Below are 20,177 nucleotides of genomic sequence, written 5' to 3' on the forward strand. Positions count from 1 at the left end.
GGACCCCAACATGAGCGTTTTAATGAGGCTGAAGTGTATATGATATCATCTATAGGTCCTCTTCCAAAGTTGTTCAAATTATGCCTCTGGTGTCAAAATTAGCCTCGCCCGGGGGTCATAGGTTTTCCATATATGTATATAGTAAAATCTTAAAAAACCTTCTTCTCTGAATTGACAAAGGCTAGAAGTTAGATATTTGGCATGAAATGTTGTGTAGTGGACCTCTACCAAGATTGTACAAATTATAGACCTTGGGTCAAAATTGGCCCTGCCCTGGCAGATCATTGATATTCATCATGTACATTTAGTAAAAACTTAGAATTATCTTGTCTGAAAGTACAAGGCTTAGAGCTTTGATATTTTGTATATAATATCATCTATAGGTCCTCTACTAAAGTTGTTCAAATTTTTCCCCTAAGTGTCAAAATTGCCCAGCCCCTGTGTCATAGGTTTTCCTTATGTTTATATAATTCAAACTTAAACTTCTCGGAATTGACAGAGGCTAGAGATTAGATATTTGGCAAGAAACATTATGTAATGGACCTTTACCAAGATTGTTCAGATTATTACCGCCCCTGGGCCAAAACTGGCCCTGCCCTTGGGGAGGTGTCATTTATCTTCATTATGTATATGTAGTAAAAACTTTAAAAACCAGTTCTTGTATGAAATGAAACAACTTACATTGGAATGTCAAATACATGTTATGCAATTTTTTGGTAATATGAATAGGTCTAAAGGTCATGATTTTCAGAGATATTTATGAAGTGATTCAGGTCATGAACGAATTAATTTAACATTATAAGGACATTATGATTCACACCATGTATATAACAAGAAAAGCATTGATGCAAAGCATCAAAGGGCGTCCAAACAAGAAATGCAGCAAGTGAAGATGAACTAGTAGACATCTGATGACCAGATATTCTTATAAACATTTCAATGGTTAATTGGTTTCTACCAGAATTGTATAATACATTTTGTATTTATGAATGGCCGGACAAAGTCATACTATATTTGCATTTCATTTCCTGCAAAATTCTACAGCTCATTATTTATTACCATAGCCTGACACGAAAGACCATTTCGTTTAACTAAAACTACTTCTATGAATAGATTTGGACATTCACAAAGTCATCATTCTGTTTATAGGTACAGCAATACGTAATAACCCACTGTGTACTAATAAAAATCCAAGAAGATTAATTGACGGATAAGATAATTTAATTGAATATGTTTGCATTGCGAAATTCTCCAGTTTGCTATTCATTGTACGTATCGGGAAATTTCATTTTTGATAATCAAACACCCTCATACCAATTGGAATGATTGGCTAATATGACCAACGAAATGGCCCGAGAAGTTGCAATTACCCTGATTTCATTCCATAAGGGGCGTCGCGCTTTTGCGCGGACGCCAATAATGATTATGTTTATAGAAATTGGTTATGTTTAATTGAAAAGATAGTAATTAAGTAAAAGTTTCTGTAATTGCATTTCAAAGTTTCATACAGCTAATGTATATTACTGCGAATTCACTTATATTCGTGGGCATGAAATTTCGTGGTTTTATCATAACGGGCATTTTTGTGGGTTCTTAAATTCGTGGATTTTCATTTTCTTATAAAGAAATTAAGTAACCTAATGCAAAGTAATCTAAAACGTAATAGCAGAACATTTTTACTTACAGCATGTACATATCTTTGCGTGTCACACAGCGCTTGCCAATAAATTTAATCCTTGCCTCTGGGCATAACTCTAATATAGCAAGTTACTGCCGATAATTGATAGCAATTAACACATTTATGTGACATGATAATTATGCACCTCCATTGGATATATTATGATCCATATTTTTACATTATGAATGATTGTGATAGTTTACATCACAATCAATTTATTTTTAAAATAGATATTTTCATATTTTATATCAAAATCTTTGTTTTTAAATGTAGATTTCAAATATAATAGTTTTATTTCGGTAATTTTAAAATAGTTACAATTTTACTTAAAAATAGTGTTTTTCATTTAAGTTTTATTTTATGTAAGCTGTCCAACAAAGACTTGCTAAAGTAACTTTATATCAAGCTTTAAAGCCAAGCTACATTAAGTGACAATTAGCAATTAAACAAACAAGTCTTGATAAGTGGTCAGCTTACTCCTTTCTTTTTCCATTCTTATCTAAATGCCTTAATATATAGTTAAACAAAAATAGTAACTTTTGCAGGAAATCATCCTAATGTTTCCTTCTTAGGACATTTTATACATTAATGTTTATTTGCATATGGTTTAACAGAGTTGAACAAAACTTCCAGCTTCAACTGTCCCAGTATCATTCGAAAATTGGACGTTGAAGTAATAAACTGGATTTTTAATATATAAAGTGTTAACTCTGTTATTCCAGGTATGTACTTTTATTATATTTCATAATTCATTAAAGTTTACAAAATCTATTCTAAATATGTAAATTGATATAATTTGTTAGGTACTATGTAATAGTAATATTATAATTATTTGAATTGTTAAAATGGTACCTCTTACGCAAAGTGAGTTATTTAAAGCTAATTTCCCCATATTTGTTAATTAAAAGATCAAACTATTGTTAATTCAAATATTGTATTCTTATAATGATTTATTTTATTATGTTGCAAAATGTACTTATGTTATCATTCGAAAATTGGACGTTGAAGTAATAAACTGGATTTTTAATATATAAAGTGTTAACACTGTTATTCCAGGGTTTCGTCTTAAAGGACTTAAACACAGTCTGCCCATGAGTAATTAACTGTCGTGGGAACATAAAAGATACACTGCCCCTGTAACTCGCTGATGTAAAACATCACATAATTTATACGACACCTGACACGTTTTAACCAGCCAGCTAAAAAAGTTTACACCCTGAATTGGTACTACACGCAACTGTGTAAATTTACATGCATATAAATTAATCTGAGTAAATAACACGAGTTAATGTGGATCTAGTAAAAGTCGGTGGCGTCTTTGATGTTTATGGAATAGCATTCGCATAAATACAGATTAAAATTCATTTAAACAGGATCATTTAAAAACGGGAAAAAAACGTACAATTCATTTGTTTTAGCAATCGTATTTTTTATAGTTTTGTGTACTTACGACATTAATATCAAAAACGTTTTTTTTAAAAATTAATAAGAGCAAAATGACAATTTGTATATGCACGAATTATTGCATTGCCTGGGTTCCCATATTTACTTGATTATGTCAAGTATTCCTGTTTACACAAACAAGAAGCCTACAATGATCAAGTGTGTATGTGCAACCGACATTTGTGACAGTAAATTGAGGACATATTTAGTCGAGTTTTCTTTCAAGTTTCTTAATTTTTTCAAACGGATTTAAAATCTGTCACCTGATTATGATCGTATATAGTCCATTTCACGTAAATCGGCCGGAAAAAGAGCCGACGCATGTTGTAATATATAGAACAGAGACGGTAAGAAGTATTTTGCCTGGATACAATTTTGTCGGATCTTAAATTTGTGGGATTGACCTTGAACCCACGGGAAAACCACTAAATTGTTTCCACGAATAATAATGATTTTACAGTATATCATTTTAAATTACCTTTTTTTTTAACCCAGGTTTTCAACAAAAAACCGGGTTTTGTAATGCCGAAGTCGGCGGGCAGGCAGGTTTGGGGCCGGGGCCGTCAACTTTTGGTTTCCGCTCAATAACTTTAGTTTGCTTTGGCCTATTGACACCAAACTTGGTGTGTAGGTAGCTTATATCAAGAGGCAGCTTGGGATTGCTACCCAGGTGTCTGTGATCAAGGTCAAGATCACTGTTGCTAAAAATAGAAATTCAGTTTCCGCTCAATAACTTTAGTTTGCTTTGGGCTATTGACACCAAACTTGGTGTGTAGGTAGCTTATATCAAGAGGCAGCTTGGGATTGCTACCCAGGTGCCAGTGATCAAGGTCAAGGTCACTGTTGCTAAAAATAGAAATTCAGTTTCCGCTCAATAACTTGAGTTTGCTTTGGCCTATTGACACCAAACTTGGTGTGTAGGTAGCTTATATCAAAAGGCAGCTTGGGATTGCTACACAGGTGTCTGTGATCAAGGTCAAGGTCACTGTTACTAAAAATATAAATTCAGTTTCTGCTTAATAACTTTAGTTTGCTTTGACCTATTGACACTAAACTTGGTGTATGGATAGCTTATATCAAAGGTAGCTTGGGTTGCTACCCAGGTGTCTGTGATCAAGGTCAAGGTCACTGTTTTTTAAAATAGAAATTCAGTTTCTGCTCAATAACTTGAGTTTGCTTTGGCCTATTGACATTAAACTTGGTGTATGGATAGCTTATATCAAGAGGCAGGTTGGGATTGCTACCCAGATGTCTGTGATCAAGGTCAAGGTCACTGTTTACTAAAAATAGAAAAATTAAGTTTCCGCTCAATTAACTTGAGTTTGCTTTGGCTTATTGACACCAAAACTTGGTGTATGGAAGCTTATATTAAGAGGCAGCTTGGGATTGCTATCCAGGTGTCTGTGATCAAGGTAAAGGTCACCGTTACTAAAAATAGAAATTGAGTTTCCGCCCAATAACTTGAGTTTGCTATGGCTTATTGACACCTAACATGGTGTATGGATAGCTTATATCAAGAGGCAGCTTTGGAGTGCTACCCAGGTGTCTGTTATCAAGGTCAAGGTCACTGTTACTAAAAAATAGAAATTCAGTTTCAGCTCAATAACTTGAGTTTGCTTTGGCCTATTGACACCAAACTTGGTGTATGGATAGCTTATATCAAGAGGCAGCTTGGATTGCTATCCAGGTGTCTGTGATCAAGGTCACTGTTACTAAAAATAGAAATTCAGTTTCTGCTCAATAACTTTAGTTTGCTTTGGCCTATTGACACCAAACTTGATGAATGGATAGCTTATATCAAGAGGCAGCTTTGGATTGCTACCCAGGTGTCTGTTATCAAGGTTAATGTATTTAGTTTTCATGTTATAACTTGAGTTAATGCTTTGACCTTTTGTCACCAAACTTGCTGAGTGGCAGCTTTGGATTGCCACTTAGATATCTGGGAGCAAGTTCAAGTCATTTGCTTACAATAGAATTTTTTAGCTTTTTCTTTAAAAATTTAGTGCACTTTTACCCATTATTTTTCCATCAAAAATTGATCGTTTTAAAACTGGTTTTCGTCGCATTGCCGCCTTTTTTTAAAAAAAAAATCTTTTAATTTTTTAATAGTTTTTGCACATGGCCTTTAGGGACTTAAATCAATAAGTTCTAATATTTTACATGCGGAATTGACCTTCCCCCAAAATTTGTAGAACTATCTTATACAATTTTAATTTGTATATAAAAAAAAATTACTTTTTATATTAATGCGTGGGAAGCATTTTTTCACAACTTCTTTTTATGTCAGAATTAAAAGGCACACATTTGGGATAAAGCAGACTAACCCAAATTCTTTTTGAAATGTAATCTAATTTCTAAGGAAATTTGAAGATTTTTCCAAATTACAAACAGCTGTTTCTAAAAGACTGCTCCCTTCTGGGTACTTAGAGGGTTTTAACTTAAAACTATTATTTAAAATTTTTAAAGTTAACAATAACAAAATAAATTTTTTAATTTTTTCCAAAAATAATTTTGGGAAATTTTATTAATGAAAACAAGGCCATATCTCAATAAAGAAAACTTCATTATATAAACTTTGGAAAGCTGTTCAAGGCCATCATTATTAAGTGAAGCCCTCTTGTTTAACATGTATGTTGCATTGATATTTCCTCTTAAACAAAGTGACCTGCTTTTGAAAATTTTTAGTTTCAATGCCAAGTTAAATTAAATTTTCTTATGCATGTTGGTATCTCCAAAATTACTGAAGAGAATGATTTAAAGCTTCACTTTTTTTTTGAGAGCATAATAGGGGAAACTATCTTAGGCCAGTAAATCTTCATTATCTGGGCTGTTGTTTTACTTTAAAGCACAGACAATAAGACTAGCACTCTGACTGACTGACAGCTGTTGTTTGTTGTAATTTAATCGAGATTAACCCATTACTTCATGAGCATTTTGTGAAAAATGGCTGTTTTCATTGAAAAGTCTCCCGTTACAAGTTCAAATTTCTATAAAACCATAAAAACTGCCTGCTTCAATACTAATCAAACTTAGCACAAATGTTGACTGGACCATTGCCTTTGCAACAACATGCTCAGGCTTAAATTTCCTGTTTAATACCATGGCAACGAGGGGACATCTCAAAATTGCCAAAAATCACTATTTTGCGTTGTTTTTGTGCATCAAAATTGACTTCAAAGTGCTGCAACTTCTCAATGGATTGAGATAGAGTCAAATGCTTTTCAGCGTTGGTTACACGTTACCTTATGATCGATCTGGGTCATTTTTAGCCTCTCACAAGTCCAAATTTTTCTTGGTGATGAGGGGGACTCCGCCGCCCTTCAAACCCCCCAAACAGAAGGGGGCACATCCCCCTTCTGGCAACACCCTGATGTCTAGCATTCTGACTGACTGACAGCTCTTGTTTGTTGTAATTTAATCGAGATTAACCCATTACTTCATGAGCATTTTGTGAAAAATGGCTGTTTTCATTGAAAAGTCTCCCGTTACAAGTTCAAATTTCTATAAAACCATAAAAACTGCCTGCTTCAATACTAATCAAACTTAGCACAAATGTTGACTGGACCATTGCCTTTGCAACAACATGCTCAGGCTGAAATTTCCTGTTTAATACCATGGCAATGAGGGGACATCTCAAAATTGCCAAAAATCACTATTTTGCGTTGTTTTTGTCCATCAAAATTGACTTCAAAGTGCTGCAACTTCTCAATGGATTGAGATAGAGTCAAATGCTTTTCAGCGTTGGTTACACGTTACCTTATGATCGATCTGGGGTCATTTTTAGCCTCTCACAAGTCCAAATTTTTCTTGGTGATGAGGGGGACTCCGCCGCCCTTCAAACCCCCCAAACAGAAGGGGGCACATCCCCCTTCTGGCAACACCCTGATGTCTAGCATTCTGACTGACTGACAGCTCTTGTTTGTTGTAATTTAATCGAGATTAACCCATTACTTCATGAGCATTTTGTGAAAAATGGCTGTTTTCATTGAAAAGTCTCCCGTTACAAGTTCAAATTTCTATAAAACCATAAAAACTGCCTGCTTCAATACTAATCAAACTTAGCACAAATGTTGACTGGACCATTGCCTTTGCAACAACATGCTCAGGCTTAAATTTCCTGTTTAATACCATGGCAACGAGGGGACATCTCAAAATTGCCAAAAATCACTATTTTGCGTTGTTTTTGTGCATCAAAATTGACTTCAAAGTGCTGCAACTTCTCAATGGATTGAGATAGAGTCAAATGCTTTTCAGCGTTGGTTACACGTTACCTTATGATCGATCTGGGGTCATATTTAGGGTCATTTTTAGCCTCTCACAAGTCCAAATTTTCTTTTACTTTACCTACATAGGACTACATTTCTTTTGGGAAAGGGGTTTGTTATGAAATTTAAATTGTAAAAAAGTCTTTCCCCTTGAATAAAAGCCATAAGTTTTTAAGATAAGCAATCTAAAACCCATCATTATAGCAATGAAAATTTTTTCATATCATTTCAGGAATCGAACAAAAATTTAAAATAACAGGCTTTATAAAGGTAAAACATGCTTACTTTTTAAAAAAAATTTAAAAGGCGTGAATTTTTAAAGAATGTTTTAAAAAACTTAAATGTTTGTATTTCTATGAATCATTCCCAACGGGCTACTGAAATTTTAAGGGAAATTGTTCTTCTTTTTCGGGTTTTTTTAATTCATTATAAAAATGTCTGACATGTTACAGGGCCATGACTGTATAAATAGTAAAAATAACAATATAACCCTTGCCTAGCAATTCAGGTTATATAAGCCTACAACTATTTATACTATTAGTTATACTGGATATATGGGAGAACTAACCTGAATGAGATAAATATGAATAAGGTGCCAGTTTAGGATTATATTTATCTCATTCAGGCTATAATTTCTCCCATAATTCTTGTCAGTATCTTGGTTTGTAAGCTTACAAAACAAATTTATGATGAAAATATTGTTACTGACGAAAGTTCATAAGAAAACCAGCAACTTTTAAGACTGTTTTCAAAGAAGCTCATTATATACATTTTTTTTTGGTTTAAAGTGTTTCAGTCATTAGAAAAAGAGAGAATTTCAATTTGCATTATTTAAAAAATCTCTAAAACCTTCCAACATCTTAAATAATTATGAATAGATGTCATAAAAATTATATAATAATATTAACAGATTAGCTTGAAACTAATTATTACATAATTATGCAATCAAACTTGTTGGCAAAGATCAGTCAGAAGGATGTGTCAAATAGCCTTTGTATACAAGTGACCTTTTTATCTCACCTGTTACAACATGGCAAGGTGAGCTTTTGTGATCGCTTTTCATCCTGCGTCTGTCCTCCATCTGTAAACTTTTACTTTAAATGACATCTCCTCATAAACCACTAAAATAGAGTGAAATAAGAATCCCTAAAGAAAGCCAAACGCGGCAAAATTGAAAATGTTGCAGGCTCGGTTTGATTGAGCCTGTTCATGGACGGTACTGTCAAGTGCAAACTACCGTCCACGCCCCCTAACACCGGCTTAAGCAGAATTCAACATTTAACATGAACTGGTAAAATTTAGAATTTTGAAACATCCGCAGATGTGTTCATATAGCGGTTATCATGGAACCTTCAATGTGACACTTTAGTGCCATTCCATGAAAAGCGGCATATGGTCCCCAAGTAAAAAAATGCGTGTGCCCTTAACGAGAAAACAATGGGCGCAACTAAATAAAATGGAAGCCAATTGCAGCAAAACTTAACAGGAATGTCCCTTTGGTGGTCATCTTTAAAAATTGTTCAAAGAATTTAATTTCATGTAGAACTCTTGGTTGCCATGCCAACCGAAAGAAAAAACTTAAAAAATGTTCTTTTAAAAAACCCAAAGAGCTCTAGAGCTTAGATATTAAGCATGGAACATCTTCGAAGAGAGTGTCTACCAAGTTTGTTCAAAATAAAAGCTCTTGGGTCAAAATTGTCCTGGCCCCAGAGTTTTATTGATTTTCCTTATATATATTAAAAACTTAAAAGTCTTCTTTAAAAAAATTACAAAGAGCTAGAGCTTAAATATTAAGCATAAAACATCTTCTAGTGTGTGTTTACCAAGTTTGTTTCAATTAAAAGCCCTGGGGCAAAATTGGCCCAGCCCCAGGGGTCATTGCTTATCATTATATGTATTTTAAGTAACAAAGAAAAAAATCTGTATGTAAAAAAACGAAAGAGCTAGAGTTTAGATATATAGAAGGAAACATGTTTAGTGGGTGTCTACCAAGTTTATCCAAATAAAAGCCCTGGGATCAAAATCTGCTTTAGGGTCACAAATTTAACATTGACTACATGAATAGACATATATAGCCAATTACACTGCATTATCCATTCTTGCTTAATTATCTCTCTTTGATAAGATAAAGTAAAGTTTTGCATTCATACAAGGAAAATAAATAGATTTTCTAATTATCTTTTTTAGCTCGACTATTCGAAGAATAATGAGAGCTATTGTAGTCGCCCCGGCGTCGGCATCCGTGTCGGCGTTGGTTAAAGTTTTTTGTAAAGTCAAATATCTCAATTATTGCTTGAGATATTCAATTGAAACTTACAATATTTATTTATAGTAACAACAAGACGGATAACTCTGCCTACAATATTTACAGAATTATACCCCTTTTTAACTAAGAAATGTTGGTTAAAGTTTTTAGCTCACCTGACCACAAAGTGGTCAAGGTGAGGTATAGTGATGGGGCTATATCCGGCGTCGTGCGTCGTCAACAATTGGGTTGTTAACAGTCTAGCAGTCACAGTTTTGATTGGATGATCATCGAACTTTGTCAGAATGTTTGTCTCAATGAAATACAGATCGAGTTCAAAGATGGGTTATCTCCTGTCAAAAACTAGGTCACAGGAGCTAAAAATAGAAAAAGCTTGTTAACATTCTAGAGGCTGCAGTTTTCATCCAAATATTCTAGAAATTTGTCAGGAAGGTTGTTTTAATGATATCTAGGTCAAGTTCGAAGATGGGTCATCTCCGATCAAAAACTAGGTCACAGGAGTTAAAAATAGAAAAAGCTTGTTAACACTCTAACAATTGGATTGTTAACAGTCTAGCAGTCACAGTTTTGATTGGATCATCATCAAACTTTGTCAGAATGTTTGTATCAATGAAATACAGATTGAGTTCGAAGATGGGTTATCTCTGGTCAAAAACTAAGTCACAGGAGCTAAAAATAGAAAAAGCTTGTTAACACTCTAGAGGCTGCAGTTTTCATCCAAATATTCTGGAAATTTGTCAGGAAGGTTGTTTTAATGATATCTAGGTCAAGTTCGAAGATGGGTCATCTCCGGTCAAAAACAAGGTCACAGGAGCTAAAAATAGAAAAAGCTTGTTAACACTCTAGTGGCTGCAGTTTTCATCCAAATATTCTGGAAATTTGTCAGGAAAGTTGTTTTGATGCTTTCTAGGTCAAGTTTGAAGATGGGTCATCTGCGGTCAAAAACTAGGTCACAGGAGCTAAAAATAGAAAAAGCTTGTTCAAACTCTAGTTGCTGCAGTTTTCATCTAAATATTCTGGAAATTCGTCAGGAAGGTTGTTTTGATGATATCTAGATCAAGTTCGAAGATGGGTCATCTCTGGTCAAAAACTAGGTCACAGGAGCTAAAATTAGAAAAGCTTGTTTACACATTAGGGGCTGCAGTTTTCATCCAAATATTCTGGAAATTTTGTCAGGAAGGTTGTTTTGATGATTTCTAGGTCAAGGTTGAAGATGAGTCATCTCCGGTCAAAAACTAGGTCACAGGAGCTAAAATTAGAAAAGCTTGTTTACACATTAGGGGCTGCAGTTTTCATCCAAATATTCTGGAAATTTGTCAGGAAGGTTGTTTTGATGATTTCTAGGTCAAGTTCGAAGATGGGTTATCTTTGGTCAAAAACTAGGTCACAGGAGCTAAAATTAGAAAAAGCTTGTAAACACTCTAGTGGCTGCAGTATTTATTCAAATATTCTGGAAATTTGTCAGGAAGGTTGTTTTGATGATTTCTAGGTCAAGTTCGAAGATGGGTTATCTCCGGTCAAAAACTAGGTCACAGGAGCTAAAAATAGAAAAAGCTTGTAAACACTCTAGTGGCTGCAGTATTGATTCAAATATTCTGGAAATTTGTCAGGAAGGTTGTTTTGATGATCTGGGTCATGTTCGAAGATGGGTCACCTCAGGTCAAAAACTAGGTCACAGGAGCTAAAAATAGAAAAAGCTTGTTAACACTCTACTGGCTGCAGTTTTGATTGAAATATTCTGGAAATTTGTCAGGAAGGTAAAAATGTTTAGATGATTTCTGGGTCAAATGCTAAGATTGCTCATATCCGGTCAAAAACTAGGTCACAGGAGCTAAAAATAGAAATAAATCTTTTTAACACTCTAGTGGCTGCAGTTTTGATCCAAGTTTCCTGGAAATTGGTCAGGAAGGTTGTTTTGATGATTTCTAGGTCAAGTTTGAATATGGGTCGTGTCCAGTCAAAAACTAGGTCACATTGCCCAAATATGGAAAAATCTTTATAACACACTAGAGGTCACATGTTTGACTCAGTTGTCATCAAACTTGGCCATGATGCTTGTTTAAGACATTGCTTGGATGCGGTTGTGTCAGGTTAGCGATCCAGGGCCATCATGGCCCTCTTGTTTTGTAAAGTCAAATATCTCAATCATGGCTTGAGATATTCAATTGAAACTTACAATACTTATTTATAGTAACAATGTACATCAGATTAACAAGTTTGATAACTCTGCCTACAAAATTAACAGAATTATGCCCCTTTTTTACTTAGAAATTTTTGTTAAAGTTTTTTGTGAAGTCAAATATCTCAATTATTGCTTGAGATATTCAATTGAAATTTGAAATACTTTTTGTATTGATGTATCTGATGTACATCAGTTTGCAAAGTTGCATAACTCTGCATGCAATATTTGCAGAATTATTTGCCCCTTTGAAACTTAGAAATTTTGGTTAAAGGTTAAAGGTCTTCAAAGATATTTACTTGAAACTTTACACATGTACTTAAGGTCATATTTGAAGGTCACATCTCAAGATTCATTACTCTGCCATGTATTTTGACTGAATTATGCTCCCTTTTGTACTAAAAAAATCTTCTTTTCTTTGGTTAAGTTAAAACATGCAAGTTTTTGCATATCTCTGAAACTATGAAAGATACAAACTTGAAACTTCACATGTATATTTGTTGTCATATTTAATGATCACTGAACAGCACTCATATCAGTGTCATGTATTAAGGGTGATTTATCTTCCCCCTTCTTACTTAGTCTCTTAGTTAATGTTTACATGTAAGTTTTACAAATCTCAATAACTATAAAAGATTTTATTTAAAACTTCATATATGCATTTAGGGTCATAATTGTAGGTCACTGACCAAGATCCATAATTCTATCTTGCATTTAGGCTGATTTTTCTTCCCTTTTTCAACTTAGAAATTCATGGTAAAGTTTTGTTTGTAAGCTGTTATTTCTGTCCATAACTACTGAAGAGTTTGTGCCTTTTTTGGGACAATTTATGCATTCATAATAATAAAGCAGTGATTTACTTGATAAAACATCTTAATAACAAGCCTTTGTACCTTTTCGGTCAATTTTATGTATTCATAGGTAAGCATTATTATACTCAATAAAACACCCTTTTGACAACTTTTTATACCCCCGCACAACAAAGTTGTAAGGGGGGTATACTGGAATCAGCTTGTCCGTCCGGCCGTCCGTCCGTCCGTCGGTTTTTTCTTGTCCGCCCAATAACTTAAGATTCCTTTGACCCTTAGTCTTCATATTTGGCATGGAGGTTAGTCATGATTAGTAGATGACCCCTATTGATTTTGAGGTCACTAGATCAAAGGTCAAGGTCACAGGGGCCTTGACTTCAAAAAGCTTGTTCGCCCAATAACTTAAGATTCCTTTGACCCTTAGTCTTCATATTTGGCATGGAGGTTAGTCATGATTAGTAGATGACCCCTATTGATTTTGAGGTCACTAGGTCAAAGGTCAAGGTCACAGGGGCCTTGACTTCAAAAAGCTTGTCCGCCCAATAACTTAAGATTCCTTTGACCCTTAGTCTTCATATTTGGCATGGAGGTTAGTCATGATTAGTAGATGACCCCTATTGATTTTGAGGTCACCAGGTCAAAGGTCAAGGTCACAGGGGCCTTGACTTCAAAAAGCTTGTCCACCCAATAACTTAAGATTCCTTTGACCTACAGTCGTCATATTTGGCATGGAGGTTAGTCATGATTAGTAGATGACCCCTATTGATTTTGAGGTCACCAGGTCAAAGGTCAGGGTCACAGGGGCCTTGACTTCAAAAAGCTTGTCCGCCCAATAACTTAAGATTCCTTTGACCCACAGTCTTCATATTTGACATGGATGTTGATCATGATTAGTAGATGACCCCTTTTGATTTTGAGGTCACCAGGTCAAAGGTCAAGGTCACAGGGACTTTGACTTCAAAAACTTTGTCTGCCCAATAACTTTAGATTCCTTTGACCCACAGTCTTCATATTTGACATGGATGTTGATCATGATTAGTAGATGACCCCTTTTGATTTTGAGGTCACTGGATCAAAGGTCAAGGTCATAGGGACTTTGAACTTCAAAAAGTTTGTCCACCTATTAAACTTAAGATTCCTTTGACCCACAGTCTTCATATTTGGTATGGATGTTGATTCATGGACTTATAAGGTGACCCCTATTGATTTTGAGGTCACTGGGTCAAAGGTCAAGGTCACAGGGACCTTGACAAAAAAAAGCTTTTCTTCTCAATTGCTAAAGAATGTCCTGTCCGCAATGTATTGATTTTGACATTTTCACATTTGAAGCATGTAGAATACATAACTTAGCAATGCACTGGCTTAGTAACCTCAGATTTGGCAGGGAGGTTGTCCTTGAGCTCTAAATGGCCACTGTTGATTCTGACAAAGTGGTATGCGGGGGTATTCACGCCATGATAGTCGCAGTTCTAGTTCTAATAGTCGAGCTTTACTGTCCTCCGACAGTTCTTGTTAAATTTATGGTTAATTAAGATTTGAAAAAAAAAATTATGTAATAAATAATAAATTTATTAATCTAACTTATCAAAATTGTCTTACAAATAACTGCAATATATAGCAATAAAATATTGAAAAATGCAAAGCGCGTTTTCTATGGCTCCAATAATCTGCCTACATGTTATTAAAGTAAATTCTCCTAATGTTAGCACCATCCCGTTTAAATTGGCAATTATTGTTTGAGTATCTGAAATGGTCATCCGAAATTTATTTATTTCCGGTAACTGCGGGTATTTATAAATTGGTAACCGATTCTGTGTTGTAAATAATCGGCACATCATTTCGTCGTTCTACAATCAGTCACGGTATGTGACATGTACAGTCTGGGTAAACGAGCGATTTGTGCTTGCAGACGCTTTTCTCACAATGGCAAACACACCACAAAAGATAGTGGCTTTAGTCAGAGACACAGATAACAATGTTATCTACATCTCTGCTTTAGTGGCCAAAATATCAGAGTTTCTGCAATAAACAGACGTCTGACAGGTTAAATGTTGTAATCAACTAATGCAAATAAGCCTTGGTTCTTCCTTAAAAGATTTTTCGTTAGCAACCACAAAAAGTGAAAATTGAAGTTAATATGTGAAAACAAACAGTTCTGAGATTTACTTTTGTAGTTATTACTTTTTTATAAAGTTGACCCTTAATAATTTCATATGCCACCCATATTTTTATACAGAGGGTCACAAATGACCCCCCCCCCCCCCAAAAAAAAAAAAAAAAAAAAAAATCTAGTCTGGCAGAAACACTGCATAGCATCCATTGACTTTAAAGAACTGTAAAATTACATAGCAACCAGTGACTTCCATAGCAAACATTATCTTATCAATATCTACAGGCACTGACTTTCAAGGAAACCATTTATTTTGCACAGCAACCAGTGACTTTTTATGTACTGTTGCAGCAATAGCAACCAGTAATGCTTTTACATGTGCACTATTTCAGATACAAACATGAACTTTGTGATATCAGTTTTAGATTTGGATTTTATATCTGCTTTTTAAGGTTACAATATTACCTGTTCCTTGTCATGGAAAGTGTTAATATTCAGGTGAGCGATATTAAATGGCCATTATGGCTCTCTTGTTTTTATGTTGATGTATTTCATGTTAAATATGGACATACCTAGGAAGTTTCTGTTTCTTGGTGTGTAGGGTCATTTGGGTCAAGGTCAAGAAGTAGATTTTTGTACTCAAACATGTACAGTCTTTATTTTTTGTCAGATATCTTTTATATTTGGTAGGGGTAAACCTTTTGTGACAATTTTTTACTGACAAGAATATTGGCCGGTGGGAATTGGTGTTTACCAAACATGTTCTAGTTTTAAATTTATTGTAAATCAGGAGAAGCTTGTTTAAACACTGCCTTGATTGTATATAAAAAATATTTTCATGCCAGTCATTTTTATGGGGTATTTCATTTGAATTACAGGATTTTTTTACGCTAAAGGTAACGTTGATAAACCCAAATGTAATATTCCAATTATACTATGAATATATTATTTATTTTGTCAATAAAATATTGTTAACTGTACAAGGAAATGTATCTGCTTTTTACAAAGTATTGCAAGTTCTATTTATTTTCCCCCCACAAACAAAGTTTAGCGGGGTATATAGGAGTCAGCTTGTTGGGCATTTGGTCGGTTTGTCTGTCCAACAGTTGGTCGATCGGTCCACCTCATAGTTTCTGGACCATAACTAAAGTTCGGAATGAGGTATTGTAATCAAACTTGGTATATACGAGGGTTGTCCAAAAAATTCGTGCATTGCAGTTATTGTCGTGAGAGTAATTGATAAAAAACATGTATAATATATCACTGTAAGGGGAAATCTATCTCAAATAAGAAAACAAAAAAAAAAGCTGTGTAACCGGCATGTCGTGAAGACGAATCGTCATACAGTTACCCTGGTAACGTAATACCGGCGCACAACAAAAAGTTGGGTTAGTCCATTACTTTTATGCATCACAGTATCCTTTAAACACTACATATAAATGTCAAAATTAAGGGAAAAATGTGTGTACAGATTCCTGACGTCACTAGAAAATATGACGTTATTAGCCCTATTGTAATGGTCGTAAACAAACATTTATTTGTGGTCGTCAATACTGTCATTACGTGAAAATTTCAGTCACTAAACGTCTGGAAATACGGACGATCATTAAATTTTGTGCAAGTACTGGTAAAACACTGACAGATACCTACAAAGAACTTAAAAGGGCAAGAGGGACCAGTTCAGTGTCACGAAGGCTGATTTTTAAATGGCACAAACGCTTTGTAGAGGGTAGAGAGTCGGTAGACGATGACAACCGGTCAGACCGATGTCCGTCCGTAATGCTGGCGCATGTGACGAGGGTTGTCCAATATATTTGTCCACTGGTGAAATATGTTTGATGTACTTTGCATAAGAACAATATAAACTACAAAACACTTTGCATCAAACATTCCTCTATTGACAGTAAAATAAATTATGAAATAAATAGCAAATGCCACTTTACAAGCAACAAAAAATTATTCCAATAACAGTAATGAACTAACCCAATTTTCGCCGTGCGCCGTAATTACTTTACTAAGGTAACTAACTGTATGGCAATTCTTTTTCACGACATGCCAGTTTCAGGACTTTTTCTTTTGTTTTCTGAAAGATTTCCCCTTCAAGTTTTATATAATTCATGTATTTTTATCAATAACTCTCTCGACAATAACTGCAGTGCACAAACTTTTTGGACAACCCCCGCCCCCCTCGGACCAAGGTCAAGGTCACTGTTACTAAAAATAGAAAAATTGTTTCCGAAATAATAAGTAGAGTTAGGCATGAGATATTGTAATCAAACTTATTGTATAAGAAGCTTATATGAAGACCCCCGTTGTTATATTGCATTTGAACCCCCTGGGGTTAAGGTAAAGGTTACCATTACTTAATATAGAAAAATGGTTTCCAGACAATAACAAGAGTTAGAATGAGATATTGTAATTAAACTTGATGTATAGCAAGCTTATATGAAGACCCAGATTGGTATAGCATTTGGACCCTCTGGGGTCAAGGTCAAGGTCACTGTTACTAAAAATAGAAAAAAAAATTCTGGACAATAACTAGAGTTAGGAATGGATTTTGTAATCAAACTTATACACCAAGTTTGATTACAAAATCCATTCTTTAGCTTATATGAAAATCATGGTTTGGATTAAGGTCAATGTTTCTAAAAATAGAAAAATGGTTTCCGGGGAATGAGATATAATTGTAATCAAACTTGGTGTATAGCAAGCCGATATGAGAATCCTGGTTGGAATTGCAATAAATTTAAATAATTTTTTGTACACAGTTGATACTTTATAACTATAGGTCCACTTATTTTTCAAAAGTCAAAGTTGCTGGCAGGGCTATTAATCACCTTCAGTGATAGGTCTAGTTTTTATTTATTTCTATTATGATCTAATTACTAAATAAATAAATGATATTTTGCTTGAAAAGTGACTTTGGTTAAGGTGGTGTTCCGTGGACTTTTATGCAACTCATCTGTCATGTGTTGTGGTTTAGATCGGCAGGTACCTGACAGACAAATATTCCCATTTGAACCAGAAACAAATGTCAGATATTTTTATACCCAATTTTAGGTTAAGTGTGTGTGTGTGTGTGTGGGGGAGTGGGGCGAGGGGGGTGGTAATTTGTGCATTCTTATGTTGTGTCATACAGGAATGTTGAACAGCATGACTGTGATGTTAAGCACCTGGGCTTTTGCTTTCAGTTTTATCAGACTTATTGCCCTTGATTTAGTAAAAATTTGTAATTTTGCTATGGCAACAAATAGACTTAAAATATAGCAAATGTGACAATATTTGTGAGAACTCAAAAAGTAAAATATTTTTATGCAACTTGAAATATATAAAGATGGCAGTATGGATATTATGCACAGCATTTAAAGCTCGACTATAGGGAGTTTTTTGAGAGCATTCCTACTCGCACAGCATTGGCAACCGCGTCCATATTTCTGATTAAAGTTTTAACACAGTGAGATGTTTTGCACGCTCAGTTCTTCATTTCTTTGTTTTAACACAGTAAAGAATTTTTCACTATCAGTTCTTTATTTCTTAAGGCATTTACCTTCAAATATGTTTCTGATCACCAACCACATCACATGTGAACAAGGTTTACAACACAAAATCATCAGAATGAGCCCCCTTGAACTTAAAATTTTAATGAAAAGTTTTTTTATGCCCCCACAAAGTGGGGGGCATATAGCGTTGCACTTGTCCGTCCATCTGTCCGTCTGTCTGTACGTCCCGAAATCTTGTGAACGCAACTCCTCTTAAACCGGATGGCATATTTTGCTTAAACTTCCAGGGATGAACAACCTTAATGTGTAGATGGAAGTAAAGGAAGGAATTTTCGCTGCGACCAAATTTAACAGAATTATGGCCCTTTGTTGATTTTTGCCCGTGTTGCACTGGTGCAAACCCGGGTTATAGTATGGTGAATGTTGGGCAGCGGGCGGGCGGGGGAAATAACTTTCGTAACAGTTTTCTCAGCAACTACTTATCACAGCCTTTTGATATTTGGTATACAGCATCAACACATGGTCCCTTACTGTGGGATTCGATTTCAGGTCTGTCGCTCATCTACTTCCTGTTTGCCAACTTAGTTAAATTTTCAACATTAATGGTCAATAGTAGGAAATTTTCGTAACAGTTTTCTCAGCAACTACTTACCACAGCCTTTTGATATTTGGTATACAGCATCAACACATGGTCCCATACTGTGGGATTCCATTTCGGGTATGCTGCTCATCCACTTCCTGTTTGCCGACTTATTTAAATTTTCTACATTAATGGTCAATGGTAGGAAATTTTCGTAACAGTTTTCTCAGTAACTACTTATCACAGCCTCTTGATATTTGGCTTACAGCATTAACATATGGTCCCATACCGTGGGATTTGATTTCAGGTCTGTCACTCATCAACTTCCTGTTTGCCGACTTAGTTAAATTTTCAACATTAATGGCCAATAGTAAGAAATTTTCTTAACAGTTTTCTCAATAACTACTTATCACAGCCTTTTGATATTTGGTATACAGCATCAACACATTATCTCATATCATGGGATTCGATTTCAGGGCTGTAGCTCATCAACTTCCTGTTTGCCAACTTACTTAAATTTTCTACATTAATGATCAATGGTAGGAAATTTTTGTAACAGTTTTCTTCACATTTACTACTAAATATCACAGCCTTTTGATATTTGGTATACAGCATCAACACATGGTCCCATACTGTTGGATTCGATTTCAGGTCTGTCGCTCATCCACTTACTGTTTGCCGACTTACTTAGATTTTGACATTAATGGTTAATGGTTGGAAATTTTCGTAACAGTTTACGAAGCAACTTCGTATCACAGCCTTTTGATATTTGGTATACAGCATTATCACGTGGTCCCATACCGTGGGATTTGATTTCAGGTCTGTAGCTCATCCACTTCCTGTTTGCCGACTTAGTTAAATTTTGACATAATTAATGATCAATAGATAGTAGGAAATTTTCGTAACAGTTTTCTCAGCAACTACTTACCACAGCCTCTTGATATGTGGTTCACAGCAATGACATGACTGTGGTCCCATATTGTGGGATTCCATTTCAGGTCTGATGCTCATAATCTTTTCAGGTTCACCAACTAAGTTAAATTTTCAACATCAATGGTCAGACAGTGGTAGAAAATTTAAGTAACATCACAGCCTTATGATATTTTGTATACATATGCAACCCGGCCTTTTCTGTCTTTGACCCATTTTTTCACTATATACCATATAGAAATTTTGTGAACGCAACTCTTCTTCAACCGAATGGCAGATTTTGCTTAAACTTCCAGGGATGAACAACCTTCATGTGTAGATGGTACTAAAGGAAGGAATTTTCGCTGCGACCAAATTTAACAGAATTATGGCCCTTTGTTGATTTTTTCACTTATAATATACCATATTATATGTTGT

Source organism: Ruditapes philippinarum, unplaced genomic scaffold, assembly GCF_026571515.1.
Source record: "Ruditapes philippinarum isolate M1 unplaced genomic scaffold, ASM2657151v2 ctg7914_1_1_1_1, whole genome shotgun sequence".
NCBI classification, from domain to species: domain Eukaryota; kingdom Metazoa; phylum Mollusca; class Bivalvia; order Venerida; family Veneridae; genus Ruditapes; species Ruditapes philippinarum.